Below are 27,556 nucleotides of genomic sequence, written 5' to 3'. Positions count from 1 at the left end.
AAATGACACAAGAACAGAAAATGAAACACCGCATATTCTCACTCATAGGTGGGTGATGAAAAATGAGAACACATGGACACAGAAAGGGGAGTTCTAAACACTGGGGTCTATTGGGGGGAAAAGGGGAGGGCCAGTGGGAGGGGGAGGTGGGGAGGGATAGCCTGGGGAGAAATGCCAAATGTGGGTGAAGGGGAGAAGAAAAGCAAAGCACACTGCCATGTGTGTACCTACGCAACTGTCTTGCATGCTCTGCTCATGTACCCCAAAACCTAAAATCCAATAAAAATTAAAAAAAAAAAAAAGAAAAAGAAAAATGCAAGATGCACTGGAAAGTCTCAGCAATAGAATCAAACAACTAGAATAAAGAAATTCAAAGCTCAAAAACAAGGTTTTCAAATTAATCCAAAAAAAGACAAAAAGAAATAAAAAAATTGAACAGAGCTTCCAAGAAGTTTGGGATTATGACCAAATGACCAAATTTAAGAATAATTGATGTTCCCAAGGAAGAAGAGAAATCTAAAAGTTTGAAAAACATATTTGAGGGAATAATCAATTCAAACTTCCTGGCCTTGCTAGAGATCTGGACATTTAAATACAAGAAGCTCAAAGGACACCTTGGAAACTTATCACAGAAAGATCATTGCCTAGGCACATAGTCATCAAGTTATCTTAAGTCAAGATGAAGGAAAGAATCTTAAGAGCTATGGGGCAAAATCATCAAGTAACCTATCAAGGAAAATCTATCAGATTAACAGAATATTTCTCAGCAAAAATCCTACAAGTTAGAAAGAATTGGGATCCCATCTTTAGTCTCCTTAAATGAAACAATTATTCAGCCAAGAATTTTGTATCCAGTGAATCTAAGCTTGATAAATGAAGGAAAGATACAGTCTTTTTCAGACAAACAAATGCTGAGAAAATTTGTCACTACTAAGCCAGCACTACAAGAACTGGTAAAAACAGCTAGCTCTAAAGCTTGAAAAAAACCCTAGAAATACACCAAAATAGAATCTCCTTAAAGCATCAATTTCACAGGACCTACAAAACAACAGAATGAAAAAAAAAAAAAAAACCCAAGGTATTCAGGCAACAAATAGCATGATGAATAGAATAGTACCACACATCTTAATACTAACATTGAATGTAAATGGCCTAAATGCTTCACTTAAAGGATACAGAATGGCAGACTGGATAAGAATTCACCGAGTATCTGCTGTTTTCAAGAGATGCACCTGACACATAAGGATCCACACAAACTTAAGGTAAAAGAGTGGAAAAAGATATTCCATGCAAATAGCCACCCAAAGCAAGCAGGAGGAGCTATTCTTACATCATTCAAAACAAACTTTAAAAGCAACAGCAGTTAAAAAAAAGTCAAAGAGAGACATTATATACTGATAAAAGGACTAGTCCGATAGGAAAATATAACAATCCTAGATATGTAAAAGTTCTTCTTCAGAGTTTATATCGTAGACTACATTATAAGGAGTTACAATCTCTTGTTCTATGGCCATTATCCACTATTAGAATAAACATATACCCATGTATGTATGTATGTGTGTGTGTGTGTGTGTGTGTGTGTGTGTGTATATATATATATTGTCTAAATCAGCTACATCTTAAATCAGCTACCTTGACTCACTCGAGCATGTCTGAACAGAACTGGGCAAGCTCCAAATCCTGGTGCATGCCATTCCTTATTTGGAAATCATCCTGACCTTCTCTGTCTTCTTCCCTGTCTTCTTTCCCCTTATCTATTCAGGAAATTTCCAAGATTTTAGCCAGTCAGGTCAAGCATAGAATGTGAGGTCCCATTCCAGCCAGTGGAAACTGGACACAGCAGTAGGGTGACTGCATCAGGTTATGAAAATTATAAATGTCTCTGTCTCCTTTGTTAATGTGTGCTCTCATGGCAAGACTGCCAGCAAGTTGCATCCTTCCTGAAGGAAGTAAACTAGCCTTGCTCAGTGATCCATTGTCTCAGTACGGATTTTTCCTGATGTTATAAATCTGTTTCCCACATTTATAACACAATTACAGACCTAAGAAATGAGATAGACAGCAACACAATAACAGTGGGTGACTTCAGTACTCCACTGATAGCACTAGACAGGCCATCAAGACAGAAAGTCAACAAAGAAACAATGGACTTAAACTATACCCTAGAACAAATGGACTTAACAGATATTTACAGAACATTCTGCCCAACAGCTTCAGAATATATGTTCTATTCATCAACACATAATACATTCTCCAAGATAGACTATATGATAGGCACAAAACAATTCTCAACAAATTTAAGAAAATCAAAATTATATCAAGTACTCTTTCAGATTACCATATAATAAAATTGGAAATCAACTTCAAAAGGAACCTTCAAAACCATGAAAGTACTTGGAAATTAAATAACCAGCTCCTAAATGAACATTGGGCCAACAATGAAAACAATATGAGAATTAAAACATTATTTGAATGGAATAATAATTACAAAACCAAGAACCTCTGGGATGCAGCAAAAGCAGTGCTAAGAGGAACATTCATAGCATTAAATGCCTACATCAAGACATCTGAAAGAGCATAAACAGACAGTCTAAGGTCATACCTCAAATAACTAGAGAAATAAGAACAAACCAAACCCAAATCCAGCAAAGAAAATAAATAACCAAGATCAGAGCAGAACTAAATGAAATTGAAAAAAAAAAATACAAAAAAAAGAAAAGCTAGTTCTTGAAAACATAAATAAAGCTGATAAACCATTAGTGAGATTAACCAAGAAAAAAGGAGAGAGGATCTAAATAATTTCAATTAGAAGTGAAACAGGTGGCATTACAACCAATACCAAAGAAAGTAAATAGATCATTTAAGGCTACTATGAACACCTTTACATGCATAAACTAGAAAGCCTAGAGGAGATGGACGAATTCCTGGAAATATGCAACCCTCTTAGATTAAACTAGGAAGAAATAGAAATTCTGAACAAACCAGTAACAATCTGCAAGATTGTAATAGAAATTTAAAAGTTACCAAAAATAAAAAGTCCAGGACCAGATGGATTCATAGCTGAAATCTATCAGATATTCAAAGATGAATTGGTACCAGTCCTACTGACAAAATTCCAAAAGACAGAGAAAGAGGGAATCTTCTCTAGATTATTCTATGAAGTCTGTGTCCCTAATACCAAAACCAGAATAGAATATAACAAAAAAACTACAGACCAATATACTTGATGAACATAGATATAAAAATCCTCAAAAAAATGCTAGCTAACAGTCCAACAGTTTATCAAAAAACAAATCCACCATGATCAAGTGGGTTTCATAGCAGGGATGTGGGGATGGTTTAACATACATGAGTCAATAAATGTGATACACCACATAAATGGAATGAAAAATCACATGATCATCTCAATAGGTGCAGAAAAAGTATTTGACAAAATTCAGCATCATGTTATTAAACCCTCAGCAAAATTGGCATAGAAGGGACATATTTTAAGGGACAGAGTTAACAGAAAATTCAGAGTGAGAGAAAATTATAGCAATCTATACTTCTGAAAGAGGACTAATATCCAGAATCTACAAGGAACTCAAATTAGGAAGAAAATAACAAACAATCCCATCAAAAAGTGGGCTAAGGACATGAATAGACAATACAAATGATATACAAATGGCCAACAAAAATATGAAAAAATATGCAATATCACTAATGATCAGGGAAATACAAATCAAAACTACAGTGTGATAGCACCTCACTCCTGCAAGAATGACCATAACAACAACCACAAAAAAAGATGTTGGCGTGGATTTGGTGAAAAGAGAAAATGTTTACACTGTTAGTGGGAATGGAAAGTAGTATATCCACTATGGAAAACAGTGTGGAGATTTCTTAAGGAACTTAAAGTAGATCCATCATCTGATACAGCAATCCCACTCCTGGGTATCTACCCAGAATAGAAGTCATTATATGAAAAAGACACTTGCACCCAAATGTTCACAGCAGCACAATTCACAACTGTAAAAATGTGGAACCAGTCCAAATGCCCATCAATCAATGAGTGGATAAAGAAAATGTGGTGTGCGTATATATATATGTGTGTGTGTGTTTATATACACATTTATATATTATGTATATATATATAATATGTAAATGTGTATGTGTGTGTATATATAAAACACAAATGTGATATATATATAAATGTGGTATATTTATAAATGTGGTGTATATGTATTTATGTATATACATGCACCATGTTTTCTGCATATATAATATATATAAATGTGTATAAATATGTGTGTGTATAATGGAATATGATTCAGCTATAAAAGGAATGAAATAATGACATTTGCAGCAACCTGTATGGAATTGGAGACCATTATTCTAAGTGAAGCAACTCAGGAATAGAAAAGCAAACATTCTATGTTCTTGCTCATAAATGGGAGCTAACCTATGGGGATGTGAAGTCGAAACAATGTTACAATGGACTTTGGGGACTCAGGGAAAAGGATGGAAGTAGGGAGGGATAAAAGACTATATGTTAGGTACATTGTACACTGCTCAGGTGATGGGTGCACCAAAATCTCAGAATTCACCACTAAATAACTTATTTATGAACACTTATTTATGAACTTATTAAAGAACACCACCTGTTCCCTAAAAACCTACTGAAATTAAAAAAAAATAAATTTAAAAACAAAATCAAATACCTTGGGGACAGAATTGGGAACAAAATCTAGTCTATGGCATGTGTTTATTTTTATGTAATTTTTATTACAGAATTGTAATTCTAAAGGCATTCTAATATTTGACTTTATAGGAACTATATAAAATTATTATATTTTATGTGAACTATATAAAATAGTTATGTTTTACATGAATTAATATAAAATAGCTATATTTTGTATAAATTTAAGAGCGCTTATAAAGTATTGAAATAGACATGAGTATTTTCTGATGCCCCACTACAGGGAAGTCAGGATTTTAATATTCTGGTAGTGTTTTCACAGTGGCAGGCTGCCTCAAATCAGAGATGAAATATCAGACTTGGAATCTCAGGCTTTGGGGGAATCAAGATGTCAGTGTTAAAATGCTCATCTTCTACCTCTCATGCTTCAATTATCACAAACAGGTTGAATTTAATGTCTGTAGGAGCACACATTTACTGAATTTTCTTCTAATGTACTTGCCAGAGAGATAACTGGAGAATATTAGGGATCCATTTTGAGACTCACTTTCTTCACCTGCATTCTAAAATTTAATCAGCCAACCTATCTGCTGAATTGATGTGGTGAAATTCAAGACTTGGGCCACTTGATTTTGACTTTTGGAGTCTCTGGGGGTAAGCAATGTTAGAAACAGATGAACTTTACTTGAATTTCTCTCTTACCTCCAGAAAAAAAACCTCAGTAAATAGAAATAGAATTTATGAAATGTGCTGAATAATGGTAAATGTGGATCAAACTACCACCTGCCAAGAAAAACCCTGTAATTAAATTAGTAGACGTGACAGAATTTGTTGAGCTTAAATTTAAGCAATTTCTGTGTGCTGAGTTTGCCGAACTCAGCACTCTGCTCGCACATCTTGCTTATTGGTCTTCGACCTGGGATGGTAGCATAAAAATTACCTCATCATTCAATTTGAAAAATCCGATTGACCTATCCATTTAGGTAGGATGACTTCTGCCTGAGAATTAACCATGGATGTCTCTTCTAAATAAGTTTTTACTGGGGTAGCACCTTTAACTCATATTTTTCATACCACATTTAATTTCAAGGTATTTTGATGGGGGCAAAAGGTTTCAGATCATATGTGTGACTAAATTTCTAAAAGGCTAAACATTGCCACAGGACTGTGACACTAGAGTTTCTAAGTGCAAAACAGAAATTATAGACTTACAATTTAAATATCTTCTCCTACAGCTCTGTATTTTATAATGGGTCAGGCTCTCTGTTGTGAATGGGTCCTGGCTCCACCTTGCCTAGTCAGTGTTATCGGTAATGGCCCAACATCCCTAACAACTTCCATACTGTGGAACACAATGGGGGCTATTGCATTGTCTAATAGGGGCAGCAGTATTGCTGACCTGGTTATCAACATTTATTGAAATTTGATTCATCAGTGGATATGTGGGCTGGTAAATGTAATAAAGCTGGCAGGACACAATCTAGGCAGCTAAAGAGAAGTCCATGGACATTCTACCTTCTCCATTGGTCTACACTGAAACTTGAACAGTAGCTAGCTAATGGTGAATATACTATTGATAATATTTCATAATTTAAGAGAGCTACAATTTTTTTTCAGTCTTTGGTGAGAAGGTTAGAATAGCCACATCTCCATCTCTTTTATTGAGTGCTTTCATTTCAGAGACTGAGTTCAAATGCAAACATGAAACTAGATTGACTACTTAGGCTGAGATAAGCTATCTTACATTTTGGGCAGAGATCTTCTAGGTAATCCATTAGTGTAATACCAGGAAATGCCTCTTGGGGTAGAACTTAGAAGGAACTTAAATCCACAGGCAATAAGGGAATGTAACTCAACTTCACTGTTCTCATCTGTGTCTAACAATCCAGATAAATACAGTTCCAATATGGCCATACAGTGGATCTTCCAAGACGGGGGCTGAACACAGGGCTTATCAATGTGGCACAAGCGTTTCCCTGGTTCTGACATGTCAGGGCAACCAAAAAGAGATAACTTCTCAATTTCCCACTACTACCTATCCCTCCTCACTGAGCAGGATAAAGGAAGAAGTAGATGTAATCAAAGCACTATTGGAAAGGTTGGAAATTTGTTAGGGTTTGACAGTGTAAATATGGCCATTCAATTCCCAAAATGTTTATGGTTTTTGTATATATGATATATATGTTATATATAGCTATATATGGTTTTGTGTACACATTATTTTACATATGTTATGTTACATTTATCTTATATGTTGTTTTCCCCCAACTTTTATAGATCACTTTTATCCAGGACTAGTAAGAAATACATGTATAAGAGGCCAGGCACAGTGATTTATGCCTGTAATCCGAGCATTTTGAGAGGCTGAGGCAGGCAGATCACTTGAGGTCAGGAAGTTGAGACCAGCCTGGCCAACATGGGGAAAATGTGTCTCTACTAAAAATACAAAAATTAGCCTGGTGTGGTGAGACATACCTTAATCCCAGCTACTCAGGAGGCTGAGGAAAGAGAATCACCTGAACCTGGGAGGCAGAGGTAGCAGTAAGCCAAGATCGCACATCACTCCAGCCTGAGTGACAGAGCAAGACTCTACTCTGTCTCGAAAAAAAAAGGAAAGAAAGAAGTAGGGGGGAGAGAGAGAGAGAGAGGAAAGAAGAAAGAAAGAGAAAAAATTATTAAAGAACAAGAAAGAAGTACCATGTACAGAGTATTATAGGGGAATATTATTATGTAATACTGTATAATGTTATAATACTGTAGTACTATATAGTATTATGGAAGAACAAGGGGGCATAAAAGCCTGAGTCTACACTGACCAACACCTTGACCTAGGATGAAATCATTTACCTACTGATATCTTACGGTCTCCATCTACTAAATATTTCAACTAGACAATAGCAGCAGCCATTGATACCTTTAAAAATAGGCAATTCTACATTTGTGGCTTTATTTTTCAACCAGCTCATTTTATTTCTTTCTTGGAGATATTAATCATAATTTTTTAAGAATGTATTTAATATTATTTATTTAAAAAGTAGACTTAAGCTACAGTCATCAAAACAGCATGATACTGGTACCAAAACAGATATAGACCAATGGAACAGAACAGAGGCCTCAGAAATAACGCCACACACCTAGAACCATCTGATCTTTGAGAAACCTTAAGAAAACAAGCAATGGGGAAAGGATTCCCTATTTAATGAATGGTGCTGGGAAAACTGCCTACCCATATGCAGAAAGCTAAAACTGGATCCCTTCCTTATATTAAAAAATTAACAAGATTAATTAAAGATTTAAACATAAGACCTAAAACCATAAAAACCCTAGAAGAAAACCTAGGCAATACCATTCAGGACATAGGCATAGGTAAGGACTTCATGAATAAAACACTGAAAGCAATGGGAACAAAAGCCAAAATTGACAAATGAGATCTAATTAAACTAAAGAGCTTCTGTACAGCAAAAGCAACTATCATTAGAGTGAACAGGCAACCTACAGAATGGGAGATAATTTTTGCAATCTACCCATCTGACAAAAGGCTAATATCCAGAATCTACAAATAACTTCAACAAATCTACAAGAAAAAAATAACCTCATCAAAAAGTGGGCAAAGTATATGAACAGACACTTTTCAAAAGGAGAAATTTATGCAGCCAACAAACATGAAAAAAAAGCTCATCATTACTGGTCATTAGAGAAATGTAAATTAAAACCACAATGAGATACCATCTCATGCCAGTTAGAATGGCAATCATTAAAAAGTCAGGAGACAACAGATACTGTAGAGAATGTGGAGAAATAGGAATGCTTTTACATTGTTGGTGGGAATGTAAATTAGTTCAACCATTGTGGAAGACAGTGTGGTAATACCTCAAGGATCTAGAAATAGAAATACCATTTAATCCAGCAATCCTATTATTGGATATATACCCAAAGGATTATAAATCATTTTGTTATAAAGACACAGGCACACATATGTTTACTGTAGCACTGTTCATGATAGCAAAGAATTGGAACAACCTAAATGCTCATCAATGATAGACTGGATAAAGAAAATGTGGCACATATACACCATAGAATACTACACAGCCATAGAAAAGGATGAGTTCATGTCCTTTGCAGGGACATGGATGAAGCTGGAAACTATCATTCTCAGCAAACTGACACAAGAACAGAAAACCAAACACTGCATGTTCAACTCATAAGTGGGAGTTGAACAATGAGAACACATAGACACAGGGAGGGGAACATCACACACTGGGGCCTGTCAGAGCACTGGGGGCTAGGGGTGGGATAGCATTAGGAGAAATACCTAATATAGATGACAGGGTAATGGATGCAGCAAACCACCATGGCACATGTATACCTGTGTAACAAACCTGCATGTTCTACACATGTACCCCAGAACTTAAGGTATAATTTTTAAAAAAATAGCCTTAAGAAAAATTTTAAGAGCTTCTGCACAGCAAAGAAACCATCAACAGAGTAAACAATTTATGGAACAGGAGAAAAATTTTACAAACTATGCCTTCGAGAAAGAACAGTATCCAAAATCCATAAGGAATTTAGACAAATAAGAAAAAAAACCAACCTCATAGGCAGCAGACACAGATACTTCTCAAAAGAAGACATACAAGCAGCCAACAGACATGAAGCAAAATGCTCAACATCATTAATCATCAGAGACATGCAAATCAAAACCGCAAGGAGATACCATCTCACACCAGTCATGGTGATTATTATTAAAAAGTCAAAATATGCAGATGTTGGTGAAGTTGAAGATAAAAGGGAACACTTTCTACACTGTTAGAGGGAATGTAAATTAGTTCAGCTGCTGTGGAAAGCAGTCTGGAGATTTCTTAAAGAACTAAAAATAGAATTACCGTTTGACCCAGCCATCCCATTACTGGGTATATACCCAAAGGCAAATAAATCATTCTACCAAAAAGACGCATGTATTCATGTAGTCATTGCAGCACTGTTTACAACAGAAAAGATATGGAATCAACAGAGGTGCCCATCAGTGGTGGACTGGATAAAGAAAATTGTGCTGCATATACAGCATAGAATTCTAAGCAGCCATAAAAAGTAAAATCATGTTCTTTGCAGCAATGTGGATGCAGCTGAAGGTCACCATCCTAAGTGAATTAATACAGAAACAGAAAAACCAAATGTTGTATGTTCTCACTTATAAGTGGGACTCAATCACTGGGTACACACAGACACAGATTGGAACAATAGACACCAGAGGTTCCAAAAGAGGGAGCCAAAGTTTGAAAATCTACCTATCAAGTACTGTGTTTGCAACTTGGGTGGACAGATTATTAGAAGCCCAAACCTCAGCATCATGCAGTAAATGCATATAACATGTAATCCCTGAATCTAAAAATATGAATGGAAAAAACAGTACAGCAGCAATAAATACTATAATGTGCTACCCAGATTCTCCTTCAGGAATAAAGTTCATATTGTCACAGCTGCTGAGTGTGCCACTGGCATCCAGACCTCAGCTATCAGCCTTCTGCAGAATTGTCTCTGCTGAGGAGAGCTATCTTTCCCAAGGTCATAACTCCTGGACAAGAATATAAAGGCTCTGCCTCCTCCCTTAATTCTTAAAAACTGTTAAGGACCGTCCTTGATTCAATATTCCCCATGTGGTTGGCTAAAGGCCTTAATTGTAACTGCATCACAGCCGAACATCTTCCTCTGCCAAATCCTGCCTTTTTCTCCCTTTCTATGGGTAGATTCTTCTCCATGTTCACATTCATCTTAGCCTGCTTCACTGATTGCCCAACTTGCAACAGAAAGTGGTAAAATCTCTGCTTTTTTATTGGTGTATGCACTACTCATCTAAGGTTCTAGACAGTATTCTTTCTCATTTCCAATAATAAAATTCCTCTGATTGCTATGGGGGAGTATTTTTATGTGGATTTTATAGTCTTTTATGCAACATAAACCCAAGTAAAATATCTGTCTACACTTTGTAGATTCATTAAATGCATTGACTACTCAAGGAAATTGAGCTTCTTATTTATGGTTTCCTTCAATAAATGTAGTTTTAAAAATTCCTTGTTTGTGAATAATTCAAGTTCACCAAAAGGAGTTTGATGATGGGTTACTTAAATAGACATTGAACATTGTGGAGAGATGGTATTAATTGCTAAATGTTTTAGCCATTCTATGAAATTTCTTTATTCATGTAAATAGCATGTTTTTTTTAATCTCGAAAAAGTGAATTCTAGCCTGGGAAACATCTTGAAACCTTGTCTTGACAAATAATAGAAAAATTAGCTGAGCATTGTGGAGACCCTGTCATCCCAGCTACTTGAGGGGTTAAGGTGGAAAGATCACTTTCACACAGGAGGTTGAGGCTACAGTGGGCTGTATTTGCACCACGGCACTTCAGGCTGGGTGACCAAGTGAGAGACCCTGTCTCAAAAAAATAAATTGCAGCTGGGAGCGGTGGCTCACGCCTATAATCCCAGCACTTTGGGAGGCTGAGGTGGGTGGATCACGAGGTTAAGAGATCAAGACCATCGTGGTCAACAAGGTGAAACCCCGTCTCTACTAAAAATACAAACATTAGCTGGGCATGGTGGTGCACGCCTGTAGTCCCAGCTACTCGGGAGGCTGAGGCAGGAGAACTGCTTGAACCCAGGAGGCGGAGGTTGCAGTGAGCCAAGATCGTGCCATTGCATTCTAGCCTGGGTAACAAGGTGAAACTCCATCTCAAAAAATAATAATAAATAAATAAATTGTGTTATTAAAAAGAAACTATTTCACTATTTTTATTCTAGAAAGAAGATCTGAAAGAAGGAGAATGATGGACATTCTTGAATAACATTGGCTTACAGTATTCAACATTAAGTGAAAAGTGCACAAACAAGAACTGCAAAAAGATGGTCTCTAAACAGAAGGCATGATTTCTCATTGAAAGTCTCTAAAAAACACTTTAGGGATGACTTAGCTCAACGGTATCCCAATATGAGAAAAGGAAAAAAAATGGACAATTGGGACTCTCATTGTGAAAACATCAGGCAAATATTTCTATAAATAATATTTAGCTATTTTAATTTTATATAACAAAAATACAAATTTAGTATCAATTATCTAAACTAGGGATGGGGTAATTTTCTTTTAATGCAAACATTAATATTGAGGCAGCTCACCCAGAAACCTTACTTCTGAAAGTCTGATATAATCTTTTGTTATCAGATGTACTTATCTCAGTGGTCAAGGAAACAGGGCAGTTGGACCCAGTTAGAAATTGATGAATTACAGGGAAACATAAGGATCATATAAGCATAAACAAGACCGACTTCATGGCCCACCTGTATTACTTTGTTGCAGTGAAATTTTGCATAGAAAATATGTTGTCCTGTATCACATTCCTAGGCTTCAGGAGCTCATGAATATGTATTATGAACCAAATGAAGAAATAAATCATCTGAACATAAAAAGATAATGGAAACTAATATGCATTGCTTATCTGGCACAGTTCTAGATACTCTTCCCTTAATTAATATCCATAGAACCCATAAAAGGCTTAAATTATTGAGCATGTTTTGCAAAGAAATTAGCAACTTAGCCAACATCATACAGTTAATAAAACGAGGAGTCAAGATTCAAAGCAAGATCAGTGAGGCTCCAAAGTCCATTTAGATTTTTTTTTAATTTTTGATTTCCATAGGTTTTTGCGGAACAAGTGGTATTTGGTTACATGAGTAACTTATTTAGTGGGGATTTGTGAGATTTTGGTGCATCCATCATCACTCGAGCAGTATACACTGAACCCAAGTTGTAGTCTTTTATCCTTTACTCACATTTGGATTCTTACCATCACACCAGTAGGAATGATTATGTGCACCTGTCTGCTATCCTGGGGTCTTCATGCCCCTCATAATCTTTCTCCTCTTCCTTGTCCAGACTTTCCCTGCTTCTTTTTGTGTATTTCACTTGTTTGCTTATTTAATGAAGGCAAGGGAGCTTAACCCCTTGTGAATAACAAGAATGTTCAAGGTGAGAAAGATGTGTAAGTTAATTGCTTCTTATTATGAGAACAATACAGGTTAAGTATTTAAGTTCACCAAAAGGAGTTTGACCTTCAGACTGTGTGTACAAGGTGCATATAAAACTTAAATGAATGAACTTCCTGTTTAGACTTAGGTCCCATCCCCAAGAGGCTTCATTGTGCTTACGCAAATATTCCAAAATCTAAAATTAAATGAAATCCAAAACAATTCTGGTTCCAACCATTTGGATAAGGGATGTGACCTGTTACATGAGGTCAGGTATGGCGCAATTCGAATTTGGGATTTTCAGATTAGGAAAGCTTAACCTGTCATGCCATTAAAAATATTTAACTTCAACTAATCTAAGCTTCTCTTTTTCAAATAGCCAAAAATTGAGTTATAGAGGACTATGTAAATTATAATAAGCAATGGCTGAACTCATTATGTAGTCTTGGTACACTTGTATGAATAAACCTATCACTAATAAAGTCATTTACCATATTTCTGGGATGATTGTATTATGAAAAATTCATGCAGTTTTCAAGAGACTTATTTTAACCATCCAAAAAAATGAAAAATATGTTGCATATAGGTCAATGGTTATTAACATGGTCACGTTGTCCCCTATGAGACAGCTGGCAATGTCTGGAGACATGTTTTGTTCTCACAGCTCTATAGGGTGCTATTAGCATCCAATCAACGTCTAGGGATGTCGCTATACATCTTACTATGCACAAGGCAGTACTTCTCTGCCCCACAACAAGAACTCATTCAGCCTAAAATGTCAAGAGTGGTGGTATTGAGAAGTCCCGTTCTAGGTGACATGCAAGTTTAAAAAAATGGGATCAATCTTTCTCTTGTCATAAATCAGAAGTCATGGGATATTTATTTTCCTGCCTCAATCCATTATACCTTTATTTCAAATTTTGTTATTGTTTATCAATAATTTTTGTCTTAATATTGATCATATATATATTGTATAGAGTTATTGCTAATATTGTCTATTGAGTTTTGTGATGCCATCTTAAATTTTGTGGCCAGGGCATAGAAGTCTCATGTATTCCACCATGGTCCTAGTTCTGTTAAAGGTATTTAAAAAAAAAAAAAAGAACATAATATATAGCACAGTGGTGAAAAATGAGACACTGGTATTTAAATGTCTGGGCCCAAATCATGGTTTTACCAATTCTAACCCTAGGTCCTTGGTTTGCTTTTTGTTACCGTTGTTGTAGTTGCTGTTGTTTTTGAGATGGAGTCTCATTCTCTTGCCCAGGCTGGAGTGTGGTGGTGCGATCTTGGCTCTCTGCAACCTCTGCCTCCCAGGTATAAGTGATTCTCCTGCTTCAGCCTCCTGAGTAGCTGGGAATACAGGTGCATGCCACCATGCCCAGCTAATTTTTTGTAGCTCTAGTTGAGACATAGTTTCGCCAGTGTTGGCAGGCTGGTCTCAAACTCCTGACCTCAAGTGATCCGCCCACCTCAGCCTCCCAAAGTGCTGGGATTACAGGCATGAGCCATTGCAACCCCTTGGTTTACTTCTCCATCTATTACATGGAGAAAGCAGTACCTATGTCATATGGTTGGCTCAAGAGGTAAATTTATCAGTTAGCAAAGAATCTGGTAAACATCAACTCACTATAAACACCATTAAAATGTAACACTAAACCAGGCGTACTTTGTGGTGTCATGAATAGTGGGGAAGGACAGTGAGTGTTCTTTGGTTGTTCAGCATCTTTAAGGAACAGCACTATCCAGCCCATTCTCCTTTTCTCAGACTATAAAAGCTACATCCAAGCCCTTCGTTTTTGGTTATCTTATCTTACCTCCATGTGGCTGTAGAATAGCAATTTCTAGTTACCTAGAACAAAATCAATTTCCTGCTTCTACTACAAGAACAGAATTTTGCATTTCATCTGGTCTCATTGCCACCTGGAATTTTTTTAAAAAATTGAAGTATTTCCCAGAATCCCTTGTAGCTAGTTGTAGCCTTGTAGTAAGTAGTACTTACCACAGCAGAAACATATGGAAATATGTGAAATTCTAGAAAGGCTGTTTATGGATTTAAATTATTAAGGAGGGAGATGCTTTTTGCTCTATCTTTTGTTCTTCATCTGGCATTGCAAGCTTTATCTGGCATTGTAGGCCATATGAAGAACAAAAGATAGAGCAAAAAGCATCTCCCTCCCTAACAATTAGAAGTGATTGGAGACCCGGCCATCATGACTTTGAAACATAAGAATGTTAGAGCAGAGAGCTAAACAGACATGAGCAGAACAGAAGAGCACCCACCCTCCTGCCATATCCCAGGAATGTCAGGTGACCATCAGGTGGTGATCAGGCAGTTGTTAAAGAGTCTCTCTAAAATAATAATTGGTGGCCAGGCATGGTGGCTCACGCCTGTAACCACAGCACTGTGGGAGGCCAAGGAGGGCAGATCACGAGGTCAGGAGATTGAGGCCATCCTGGCTAACATGGTGAAACCTCGTATCTACTAAAAATACCAAAAAAAAAAAAAAGATTAGCTGAGCATGGTGGCACACGCCTGTAGTCCCAGCTACTCAGGAGGCTGAGGCAGGATAACTGCATGAACCTGGGAGGCAGAGGTTGCAGTGAGCCGAGATTGCACCATTGCACTCCAACCTAGGCAACACAGCAAGACTCTTCTCAAATAATAATAATTATTATAATTGGTTGTAGCTGGCACCAAGAAAAGGCAGTCTCCTCATAGGTAGAAAACACCTCAAGCTGGTGATCAGCAGCTTCCTAAGACCTCAGGAGTTGGTGAATGGGCTCAAGCATGCATACTAAGAGGCAACAAGGCAGACTTCATACTGGTAAGGAAAAAAAATGTCTCAAATGAGCACGTGCACAACTTCAGTCAACAGACTGTACATACGACCCTTCCCAAGTACTGTCAGGCCACTGCACATGTGGACAGTCCACTGCAAGGAAAAATTAAGGGAAAAGAAATGCAAACCTCAGAACCATCCCAATGTATCAAAACTCCTAGTCAAGGGTCAATGGTGCACTTGGATCTCTCAAGTTGCCCACTTGGCTCTCTTCCAGGTGTACTATACTTCCTTTCGTTCCTGCTCTAAAACTTGCCTCGGTCTCTCACTCTGCTTTATGCCTCTCTGCTTAATTCTTTCCTCCAAGGAGAAAAGAATTGAATTGCTGCAGACCTGTGTGAATTTGCTGCTGCTGACAAGAACACCTTGGAAATCACATAGTGAAGTGGAAAGATGGATGTCAGAGTTCCTGGCCTGATCACAACATGGAGTTGCCACTTCAGCCCTAACCCACCCACTCCTAGACCTTTCTCATATGAGAGAGAAAAATAACAATCTTTTATTTCTCTTCAGCCACAATTTGTGTTTTAGTATAGCCAAGCTTTAATTTAACTGATAAAATCACCTTTTCATGTGTCATTTTGGAACCCCTGGGAGCTAACTAGCTTTCCTCAGCCACCCTCACTCTAACAGGATTTGTAAGTCTAGCAGACTTGCTTCATTATAGATAGCCTTTTAGAACCTTTATTTTCATTTCCCCTTATCTTCCACTTATACTTAAAGTTATTAACTTGGGTTTCAGCTTTAATTTCTGTAGCTCAAATTTTGCTAGTCATAAGTGCACATAAGTGACCCACACTTTTGACTCACACACCCAATGCAGAATGTTTGCTTAACAATGAAACATTTTCTCATATGTAACTTCTCTAACCATAAACTGGAAAGTTAGATTTCCTTGCTTTTACAAACTGCTTAGTAACCAGTATTTTGACCTTATTTGATTGAGATTACTTTTGGATGCAGAAAAACGCATATTTGTGGTTCAAAGCTTAAATTGCAAAAACCTGTTCTCGGCTACAGTTGCCAGAGTAAGTCACAGACAATTTCCAACACGAGAGAACAAAGAGATTCTTAATACTATCAACAGTAATATAGAAATTAAATGGGAAATGAGTAAAATCAAAGTCTCATTTAAGTGACAGAAATGTCTTCTGCTTCATGCTCATCAAGTGTGAATCTGCAGTGTGTAATACCAAAAGGATAGAGGGGAGGGCAAAAAGGAATAAATGGATAGATATTATAAACACATGGCTGTTGGTATTTTTTTTCTATTTTCCTTTTCAGTTTTCTTCCTGATGCTAGAAAAAGCCTAAAGTAGAGTAGTATTTGAGGAAGTTGTCAAATTCTAACCTTTTATTATTATTATTGCTATACATTACGTTCTGGGATATATGTGCAGAATGTGCAAGTTTGTTACGTAGTTATACACGTGCCATGGTGGTTTGCTGCATCCATCACCCTGTCATCTATGTTAGGTATTTCTCCTAATGCTATTCCTCCCCTATCTTCCTACCCCACTACTATCCAACATGCCCCATTGTGTGATGTTCCCCTCCCTGTGTCTATGTGTCCTGATTGCTCAACTCCCACTTATGAGTGAGAACATGTGGTGTCTGGTTTTCTGTTCTTGTGTTAGTTTGCTGAGAATGATGGTTTCCAGCTTCGTTCATGACCCTGTCAAGGACATGAACTCATCCTTTTTTATTGCTGCATAGTATTCCATGTTAAGATACACACTATGTCTTCTGGAACATACATATGTTATTACAGCAAATACTGTCAGTGCCTCATCTCTATTCCCATGTGCCTTATCAATTCAGAAGACATCTGGCCATAAGATTCTCTTCTGTCCTCAAATGGAGCTGGCCAGAAATACCAAGAAGTTAACATCCTTCTGGCAGTAGGCCTCGGCCAGTGAGTTACTGAGGAAAGTTGGTGTATAAATACTCCAGTTCCCTCTCCTGTTGGATGAGATAACTCTGAAATGCATCTTTTACACCTGCTCCCAGAGATCCTCAATGTGATTAAGCTGGCTTAGTAATGCATAATTTTAATAAAAGATGATCATTTATTGCTGTATATGTGTCAAGCATTATCCAATTTCAGATAATGTACATATTACCATCTGTATGATTGGAAAGGAGCTCAAAGGAGTCCAACTGATTATTTTAATCATGTAGCTCTACAGGATCTATCACATACATTATGTCCTCAGCACGTACTTATCAGAGAGAAAATAATAAATTCTTGAGGGAGAGGAACAATATATTTTTAAAGTTCCTGAAGATCATACATTTACTAAATATGGAACAAATGTTTCCATGTCTATTGTGTGTCAGATGCATTGCTAGGAACTGGGGATACAGTCATGTGCTTATTCTCATGACACTTACCACCAAAAAAGAGAGTAAAGGATCAGTAATAAAACATGTTTTAAGAAACAATGCTATGGAAATTCTGTTTATTGCCTGTGCACTCCTCTTTGCAATACAACCCACCTCTGTATTAAGCCAGACTCTCAGACCAGAACAGAGGTGGGTTTTAATGCAAAGAAGAATGCACAGGCGGTAGGTATAGTTATATATAGAACTGTGTTTTGTTGTAATGTCATCAGCATACCTAAAAGCATATTATACAGAAACAATACAATTACACATATTTATTTGAAGGGTAATATGAGGAATATTTGATCCTAGAGGATCTCTCATAAGGATACAAAGTAATTTGTCTACTCTCTAATTAAAAGGGAAACCTTGTGTTTATCCTAACAAACTGGTTTGCTTTTAATTTATAGATACTATGATTCCTCTATGTTTTCCTATTTTATATTATAGGGTTTCAGTTTCACTCCCTGTAATATTTGTGGCTCTCACTCTGAAATTCATTTTATTTGTTCTCATTTTTCTCTTATTATGTTTCTCTTACTTTTTAATATAAATTTGTATTTATGTAGTGTATCTTTTTAAGCTACTGTAAATCATTCCAGAATAAGATTGTACATAAATAACAATCAAAAATATGATTAAAACATCTCAAAGCAAAATTTTCCCTATTTTAATAATTTACACAGGTATTATTTCATTATTTAGATAATGTTTCACCAGATCTTTATATCGGAAGTTATTAGAAAACCCATCTTAGGTCATTGATGTTAAATCTGAATAATGTTAAATGTGCTTTGAGTTTTAAAAATTTTACATGCTGTGGATATAAAGAATCACACAAAAATCAGTTTTTTCTGTACTTCATATATTAACCTCCTACTCATGCAATTTTGGGAGGGATTTTATTTTAGGATTCATGGAAAGGTTTTTGATCATGCTGGAAGCTTAATATTTACTGCTGCAATAACATCTGTATTTACTTTGAGGAAAACAACAATCATCCAGCAACTGAAAGACTGTACTACGCAGAGGATAACCACGAACCTTCAGAGTTGCAGAGTGTTATGTGCGACTAAAAGAGAGGGATGTTTGCTGAACTAAGTGAAGCCTTGAGATTCAGCAGCCTTGTGAATTTTTGGTGTATAAAATTACAAAGCTCCTTTTGAGGAAAATGGTCACCCAATTTGTGTCTTTTGTTTATAGATTGTGGTATGACTGTAACAACTTTTTGAATTGTTCAGCCTTTGAAATATCCACTTGAGATAATCTAACTCTACATAGTTTAAATTAGTTAGATGTGTTAGGTGGGGTGGTTTTTGTTTGTTTGTTTGTTTTTTGCTCATTGCTTATTTAATTAAATTCCCCAAACGGCACAAATGACAAAACTGATTGACCCATTTATTTCTCTAGAAGAAAATAACAGAGAATTATTCTTTTTAAAAATATAAAAGACTGCCGATAATATCAAAGTTTTCAGGCACTTTATTTTCCCTAAGTATTTTAGTCTAATTTGATACTTCACAGGTACATGACTTTCATATAAATGGACCTCAGAATTGTTTAAACCAATTTTCTTCATTATTTCTGCACTTGTCCTATCAAGGAACTTCTTATTTCAAACAAGACCCCTACTGGGACTCAAAAAATCATTTAAAATGCCACCATGGTTCTGCATTATATGACTCTGTACTCCCTTACTTCTCTCAGGATGTAAGAAGAAATAATATTGTACTTGAAAATAACGACTACAATAGAAATGTTCTGCTTTTATATGCAACCCCTCCTATACCATAGGAATTCAAGTTGGTTGATACAAAAAATATAAATAATAACTGATATTAAATTAAATAAAGCCAGCTCAGATGAAGGCAATAGGCTGGTAAGGACATCACTTGCTGACTGCGAAAGTGTTTGGTTCAAGTTGGAAAATGAAGATTCCTTGGGAACTAAGTCTCTTGGTGGACCTTGTGGTCACAGTCAAGCCTGCCCTTTTATTCTGTGTTCTGAAATGATGTGGAATTTTTTTTTCTCCAAGGCTGTTATTTCAGTATTTTCCACAGGCAAGTAATTGAATATCCAGAAGCCTGGTACTGAAGAGCCAAGCTCAACATCCTCTCCTGGCTTCCATTCTATGGCTTTTTTCTGCTGAATAAGGCCTGCTGAGAATGACTAGATTGTAGTTTATTATGTTGTCCTGATTATGAATCAGTGCAATTTACAAATGTTTTGCATTTGAAACCTAGAGTTGTTTTAGGCTCATTTGCTGACATATGTGAATTTGCTAGAAAGGGCCAGGATCAAATGACATTCACCATCTGTGGAGGGTATTATGTCTAGAGCTAAGAACGGAAAACATAAAAGGGGTTTGCAAAGTGAATTAAACCTACTTGCATCCAAAACAAAAGCAAATATATGTTCTTTTAAAGTATGTCCAAAATCATTCAATTTTGAATTATATGTACTCTTGGATTTTAAAGGTTATTATAATATATACACTAATGTCAGCTTTTAAACCATAAAGAATATTGAGAACAAATTTAGGCTTTCAGGATAGGTTTCTGTATGAGAGAAATTATTAGAAATTATAAAATAAATAAAAAATCCCAACATATCTTTTGTTCTTGAAGTAAGTCCCCCTCTATATATAGAGGGAATTTGAAGTCTAAGTTTGATATTTTCATCAAAACCTATCTTTAAACATAGTATCTCCTATCATACTCCTTCTTGTAAATATAAGTTACAGTTCATTACTTTCCCAAGGTTACTTATCTTAGAATTTAAAAAACTTGTCTCCTTTGTTTTAAAAGGGGTTGGAAAGGGTGATGGAAGATGGGAGCAGAGGATAGGATGATTTGAAATCGCTTCTCATAGTGAACATATACCAGGCACTACTATAGAACTTGAATCTGAAACAATGAACAATCAATAAGACAAACAAAGTCCTTAATGATATTCACATTCCAATGGAAAAAACAGAAAATAAACAGATAAATATATTTATCAGGTGGTGGCAAGTAACACAAAAAAAAAACCAAGGTAAAGAAATAGAAAATGATTTAGATTGCTACCAGATGATCAAGAAAGGACTTTCTATAGAGGTTGTATTTGACCAGGACTTAAAGTAGGGAACAGTTGAAACAAGTAAACTGAAAAGAACAGAATGCCCAATGCAAAGGCCTAGGGCTGGAGTGTGCTAAGTGTATTTGAAGAGTAACAAAGATGCCAGAGCGGTTATTACTGAGAATGCAAGGGAGAGACTAGCAAGAAAGCATATTACAAGCGTGACATGGGGCCTTTGGACAAAAGTAAGAACTCTGCAGGGTTATTTTTTGGTCTATATGGCAAAAAAATATGTGAAATAAAATTTGCCACTTGAACAAATTTTAAGTGTAAAGTTCAGTAATTTTCAATATATTCACATTGCTGTGGAACAGACCTCCATAACTTTTTTATTTTGCAAAACTGAAACTCTGTGCTCACTTAACAACAGCTCCCCTATACCACCCCACACAGGTTCTGGTAACTGTCATTCCATTTTTGTCTTTATGAACTTGACTACTTTGCATATATAGAGGTGGAATCATATAGTATGCATCCGTTTATGACTGGCTTAATATACTTACAACACTTGCATGTCATAGCATGTGTCATGATTTCCTCCTCCTTTGAGGATGAATGATACTCTGGTGTGTGTGTATATCACATTTAATCAATTCATTTTTCACTGAACATAAAATCTTAGAATTTTTTGACATCTGTTTTTGTATTACACTTTAAATCCATTTATATTTTTGCAGACATTCTAGAACTTTTTGTAAATATTCCTTTCTAGAATTTTTTCTTTTTCATATGAAAATTCACTGTTTGTTTTTCTCCCTTCTAAAACAACTGCTATTTGTTCTAATCTTGCTTCTATCACTGTTGCTGCCATGCTTCCTCATTATACATGGTCTCATTACTGGCATTCATCACAGTTAAAGTAAATTATTATTTTATTTTTATGTTTTATTTGTTTTTTGAGATGGAGTTTTGCTCTTGTTGCCCAGGCTGGAGTGCAATGGCGCATTCTTGGCTCAACGCAACCTCTGCCTCCTGGGTTCAAGCGATTCTTCTGTCTCAGCCTCCCAAGTAGCTAGGATTACAAGCGTGCACCACCGTGCCCAGCTAATTTTTGTATTTTTAGTAGAAATGACATTTTACCATGTTGGTCAGGCTGTTCTCAAGCTCCTGAACCTGTGATCCACCCACCTTGGTCTCCCAAAGTGCTGGGATTACAGGCATGAGCCACTGTGCCTGGCCAATTATTGTTTCTTAAGGTATTTATTTCATACCTTTCTTATCCAACTAACAGCCATCACAAAACAGGACTTAGAACAGGCATTACACACACACACACACACACACACACGACTACTGGGAATCTATTTTCTTTTGCGGTTTTTTCTAATTCATAACCATCTCTCTGAGTTACAATACAAATTCTTTCTCCTCATAAAGGCTCAATATTCTAAAGTGACAAAAAATACGTTTTGGGGCAAAAGCAGTATCACTAGGAATACCAATTAAAATGCAAATTAGCAATGCAGAACAGAATATACATCATTTTATAAATAAAGTAATACACAAGGCAAACCTATAAACAGCAAATAACTGTGCTGATTTATTAAATACTATCATCGTTGATAGTGCCATAATGAAGAAACCTGCATTTATGGCTGATAAAATTTAAAAAAATAAATTTTGGAACAGAGGATTTAAAAGTTCAGTTGAATAATATGATATTAAAGTTTGTATTCAATTTTTGATGGGTAGGGTTGGGAAGAAGGGCATTCTAGGTAGAGGAACAGCCTCAGCAAAGGCAGGAGATTAAAGGCAGACATGCAGACTCAAATTCTAATGAAATATATTAAAGCATATATGATTTAAGTGTTGTGTAGGGAAATGGTGGAGAAAAATAGGGTTCAGCTGTCTGATATGTCAAGCTAGGGTGTTTGTATCTGATTCAGTAGACAGGCAGTGGGAAGACGTAGAAAGATTTTGAGAAGATGAGTAATACAATCTGAATGTTCCTCTATGATCTTGTAACAGTGGCAGATTTCAGGGAGAAAATGCCTACAAACTATGAAATCAGGCAAATGGTTATATCAGTAATCCTTAGAGCAGATAACAAATTGTAAAATGTGGCAAGTAGCAATGTGGATGAACAGTAAAGAAGGGACAGAAGGGAAATATATTTTGCAGGTACACTTAACCACATTAAGTGGTTGGGTGACTATGAGGAATTAGGGAAAGGAATGGTGCTAGAAGATTCTAGGGGCTGGAGAGCATAGCAGAGACACACCATTAGGAGTTGGGAGGAATGGGAAAGGAAAAATAGCCAGTTGAGGAGAAACTATCATGAATTTGATGTTCAACTTGTAATGATAACTTGTGGGTCTACATGAGTCATGGAGGACAAGCAAAACCTGTAGAAAATCATTATGGTAGACTGATAGGTACATGGTTATAACTAGTGTTTGGATAAGGGTGGGGTTTGGGGATATACAGTAGTGGCTACAGAAAGCACCAAATAATAATAAAAATGGATTAAGCATCTACTAGTTATGAGGAACTAGGCAAATTATTCTATGCAATTTAATACACACACACACACACACACACACATCTTTCACAACAGTTCCATGAGGAAGTCACTGTTGGCTCAATTTTCTTGAAAAAGAATCGGACATATTAAATAACGTACCAAACATACACAGCTGGTAGGTGCCAGAACCAGGGTTAGGAGCCTGTTCCTCTGACTGCAGAGGTCACTTAGATTAGTGGCCAATCTCCTGATTTTCTTTCAGCACTATCTTTCTATCCCGGTCTGTTTTCGTAATAAGGCAGTTTTTGAAATTATATTATTATTGATGCTGAGAAACAATGTGGGATATGCATAGCTCTAAATACCCAGAACTAACAAAATTACATTGATCTGTAGCACATCAAATTCACTATTTAAAGTAATTCCAGATACTTTTTCCAGTTTAGCAGTAATTAGGTCTAGGGAGGCACAGGAATCCTCTGTTCCCACTATTTGTAGAAGATGATGCTTGCACTGCTGTGCTTCCAATTATGAAGATTGTTTTTATTACCATCCCAGGAAAGAGGCAGTATAACCTTGTTTCCCCTCCATTATTCCAACCAGAATAAATCTGGATTTAAAGAAAAACAAACCAACAACTACCCTAATAATCATACCAGAATATGTTTTGTTTCTAGGCATAAAAATGATGGCTACTAAGAGATCCAAAGAGGTGAAAAGCAAAACAAGACAAAGGAGACTGAAATAATATTTGTCGGGTGACTCAGAACAATAAGCGGTTGCTTTTGCTTTCTTCTTTCTCCTTTTTGTTTTTTTAAACAAACTAGTGATATTTTCTAAACTTCTGAGTGAATATAAATGTCACCATTGTGCTACTGACCTATTTAAGTCCTCTGGATATTTCTAACTGAATAAAGACACTCAAAACATATTAAATTTTAAATATAGTATCAATGAGAAGAAACATTCTTGCTTTTTTTAAGATGGAAAACTGTCACTTGAAAAAAAGTACTTTGGTGTTACTACTGGAAACCTCCCCATAGGGGTGTCCGATGAAGATAAATTTTGCAACTGTTAAAAATATAATTCTATTTGAGAACTGGTGCATGTTGGGTGCAACAAATACTGAGTTGACCTGCAAGCATGTACAGCACCTAGTAACTATCATTTAGTAAGATAATACACTGCTATTAGTACTTATTTTGGGGGAAAACTGTAAACAGCTCCTTTCTAATGCACACTATTGTTAAGGTCTCAAATGAAAGCCTGATGGGGATAAGGGCTTTAACTCTTAGTCTGATGGCATCATTCAGCTTGAATTTTTTTTAAGCTATTTACACTTAAGTGAGTAGATCAAATAATTATTTTTATCAGATTCAAAGCACTAGGAAATCAAACCATTTGTCTAAGATATCACTAGGTCAAGCTTTTCTTCAAACTAAGAGAGGAGTTATCATCTTATGTTCTTGTTAGAGGTAGACATATGAAATATTTTTATGCCCTTTAAAACAAAAAGCAGCAATTAGGGTTTGCAGCTGAAATATTCTCTACCCAGCTTCTTATACCATATTCATCTTATAATATGGTCATCAGGTAGCACAGTGGCAGATAGTCCTACAATTTTGTTTGTGAATGGAATTTCACATATGCAAATTTAGGAAGATAACTTTGTCCACTGGTAACCAGATGATAAATGATTTTTCTTTGTTAACTGAAACCAAAACAGACTGATTACTTACATAATGGTTTTAAAGATATCTTACACATTGGCAGAATTTAAGATTAGATAAGAATTCAGTTTCAAAAGCACCAAAAACTCCCAAGGAAATAAAATATTGTCATAAAAAAGCACTATGACATAAAGCTCTCCAAAGCATAGGAAAGAAGAATGGCCTATGTTGGTCCCTCAGGGGACATGCAGAATGGAAGAGACAAACACTTGTTGACCATCAGGAAGTGAGTATAATTGTGAGTGCTTTCAGCGGGAATAGCTTGGAAGATGATGGAGTTTCTTTCCCTTCAAATCCCAGTTTGCGCAGACATCTATGTACATACATGTAGAATTTTCACATAATAATTCCCAATATTTAGAGAGCCTTGAGTACAATGTAAGTTCTCTGAGAGCCAGGACTGTCTTATTCATCATTGGTTTCTAGTTTCTAAGACATGTTCTAGCACATAGGCACATAACACATATTGGTGAATAAATACATGACTTTTAGAAAGATCTTAAGTGTTCCTCTTCTCTATGTACATCTTATTAGCAGACCTAATTAAAATTTTAACCCTCTTGGGCTGCTGTCTTCATTGCAAGAACCCATCTGGGCTCATCAATCTCATCCTCTCCACCAAACAACTTCGAGTCACATAGCATATGTTTAGTAATTTATCACCTTTACAAAAAAATAAAACTGTGCAAGGGAGTAATTGCAGTGTATAAAATCTCATTAATATAACATAGCAAATCCAATCCTCCTACCCATATTTTCAGCACTGCAAAAGAACAAATGCATGCCCAAATTTAAGAAATGGTAGTATTTATATGATGCAACTATAATAATGCATGAGTTATTATTGGATGGCTTTGGAATAGCTCAGTTTACATATCCAGTCAAATTGTTCAATATGTTATGGGATCATTCAGAATAAGACCACATTGTTCAGTGCTGAGTTTCCAAGTGCTAAAAAAAATTGTGAGTGACAAAATTGAGAGATTTTTAAAAATATGTTTTCACAAAAGCAATAATTTTGCCACATCAAATACTTAAACATAATATTGTTTACATCAAGTCTTGAGCTCTATGCATATTTGAAAAATCTATTTATGAGGAAGAACCTGAAATGTTGAATGACAATATTTTTAATAGTTTACTTAAAAACTTCTGATAATGCAGTTATCAGTTTTTCTGTCTAACATGTTGAGTAGAATATCTCTATATGTTACTCAAGTGTGCATGCTGAACACCTTTAACAGAATGCAGTTCAGTCTGCAGTTCAGGAGGCATTTATACTGGCGATAGCATAAATGCAAGGGCACAGCAGAGAGTGACCAAGGCCCAGCAATCAAGTACTGTCCATTTACCTTGACTGCCATATGTCATTCACAGCTGTTGCCCTTGATGTGTGTCTGAGAGAGGTTCTGTTTAATAGTATATTTCAATGTGAATAAATAATACTATAATATTCACTAAATCTGTATTTGAAATGATATTTATGCACTTATTAATTGAAACAAGCACATTTCTAGATACTGGGGCTATAGAAATGAATCATATAGGTAAGTTTCCTACTCTTACGGAGACTACTTTGGAGAGTTACAGATAAAAAAATTAATATGTCAACTGATTAATAGATGTGATCAAAAATAGAATAGAGGCCTACAGAGTGATATTGGTGTGATAAGAAAAGGCCCCTCTGAGAAGGTGGCATTTGCCAGAGACCTGAAGGATAAGTGAGATTAATTCATGCAGAGGAACCCTCGAGTGCAAAGATGCAGCAGGGTGCCTGCATGGTGTGGAAACTTGACATAAAAGGAATAAGTGTGGTGGCAGAGGTGAGAATGAGGGGGAGAGTGGTGGAGATGAGTAAGGAGCACTACACACTGGGGTCTATTGGGGGAATAGGGGAGGGACAGTGAGGAGGGGAGCTGGGGAGGGATAGCATGGGGAGAAATGCCAAATGTGAGTGAAGGGGAGGAAGGCAGCAAAACACACTGCCACGTGTATACCTATGCAACTATCTTGCATGTTCTGCATATGTACCCCAAAACCTAAAATGCAATAAAAAATAAAATAAATAAATAAATAAATAAATAAATAAATAAATAAATATTTCAGGGAGCCATATCACATAAAGCCTCTTAGGCCATGATGAAATCCTTGGGTCACATTCTGAGTGAGATGGGAACTTTTGGAAGGTTTGAGTGGAGGCATAAGTTGATCGATTTCACTTGCATTTTAAATGACCCACTCCAGATGCTACAAAGGGGATGGACAGCAGGTGGAACAGGGGATAGATTAGGTTAGAGGGTTGCTGTAGAGATAATGAGA

General features: G+C 36.3%; 1 long non-coding RNA gene across 4 annotated transcripts in view; it reads right to left on the bottom strand.

The window, feature by feature from the left end:
• LOC128931402 (uncharacterized) overlaps positions 1-27,556 on the bottom strand; it is a 537,214-nt gene that overhangs the window by 123,410 nt on the left and 386,248 nt on the right. The window contains exon 3 of one of the 4 annotated variants that reach the window (XR_008479765.2): positions 7,154-7,272. The exons of the other annotated variants lie outside the window; for them this stretch is intronic. This is a non-coding gene — a long non-coding RNA (uncharacterized LOC128931402). The remainder of the gene's footprint in view (positions 1-7,153; positions 7,273-27,556) is intronic. 4 annotated transcript variants of the gene reach the window in all.

Source organism: Callithrix jacchus, chromosome 1 (genome assembly GCF_049354715.1).
Source record: "Callithrix jacchus isolate 240 chromosome 1, calJac240_pri, whole genome shotgun sequence".
Taxonomy (NCBI): domain Eukaryota; kingdom Metazoa; phylum Chordata; class Mammalia; order Primates; family Cebidae; genus Callithrix; species Callithrix jacchus.
This window is presented reverse-complemented; position numbering and strand designations above follow the sequence as displayed.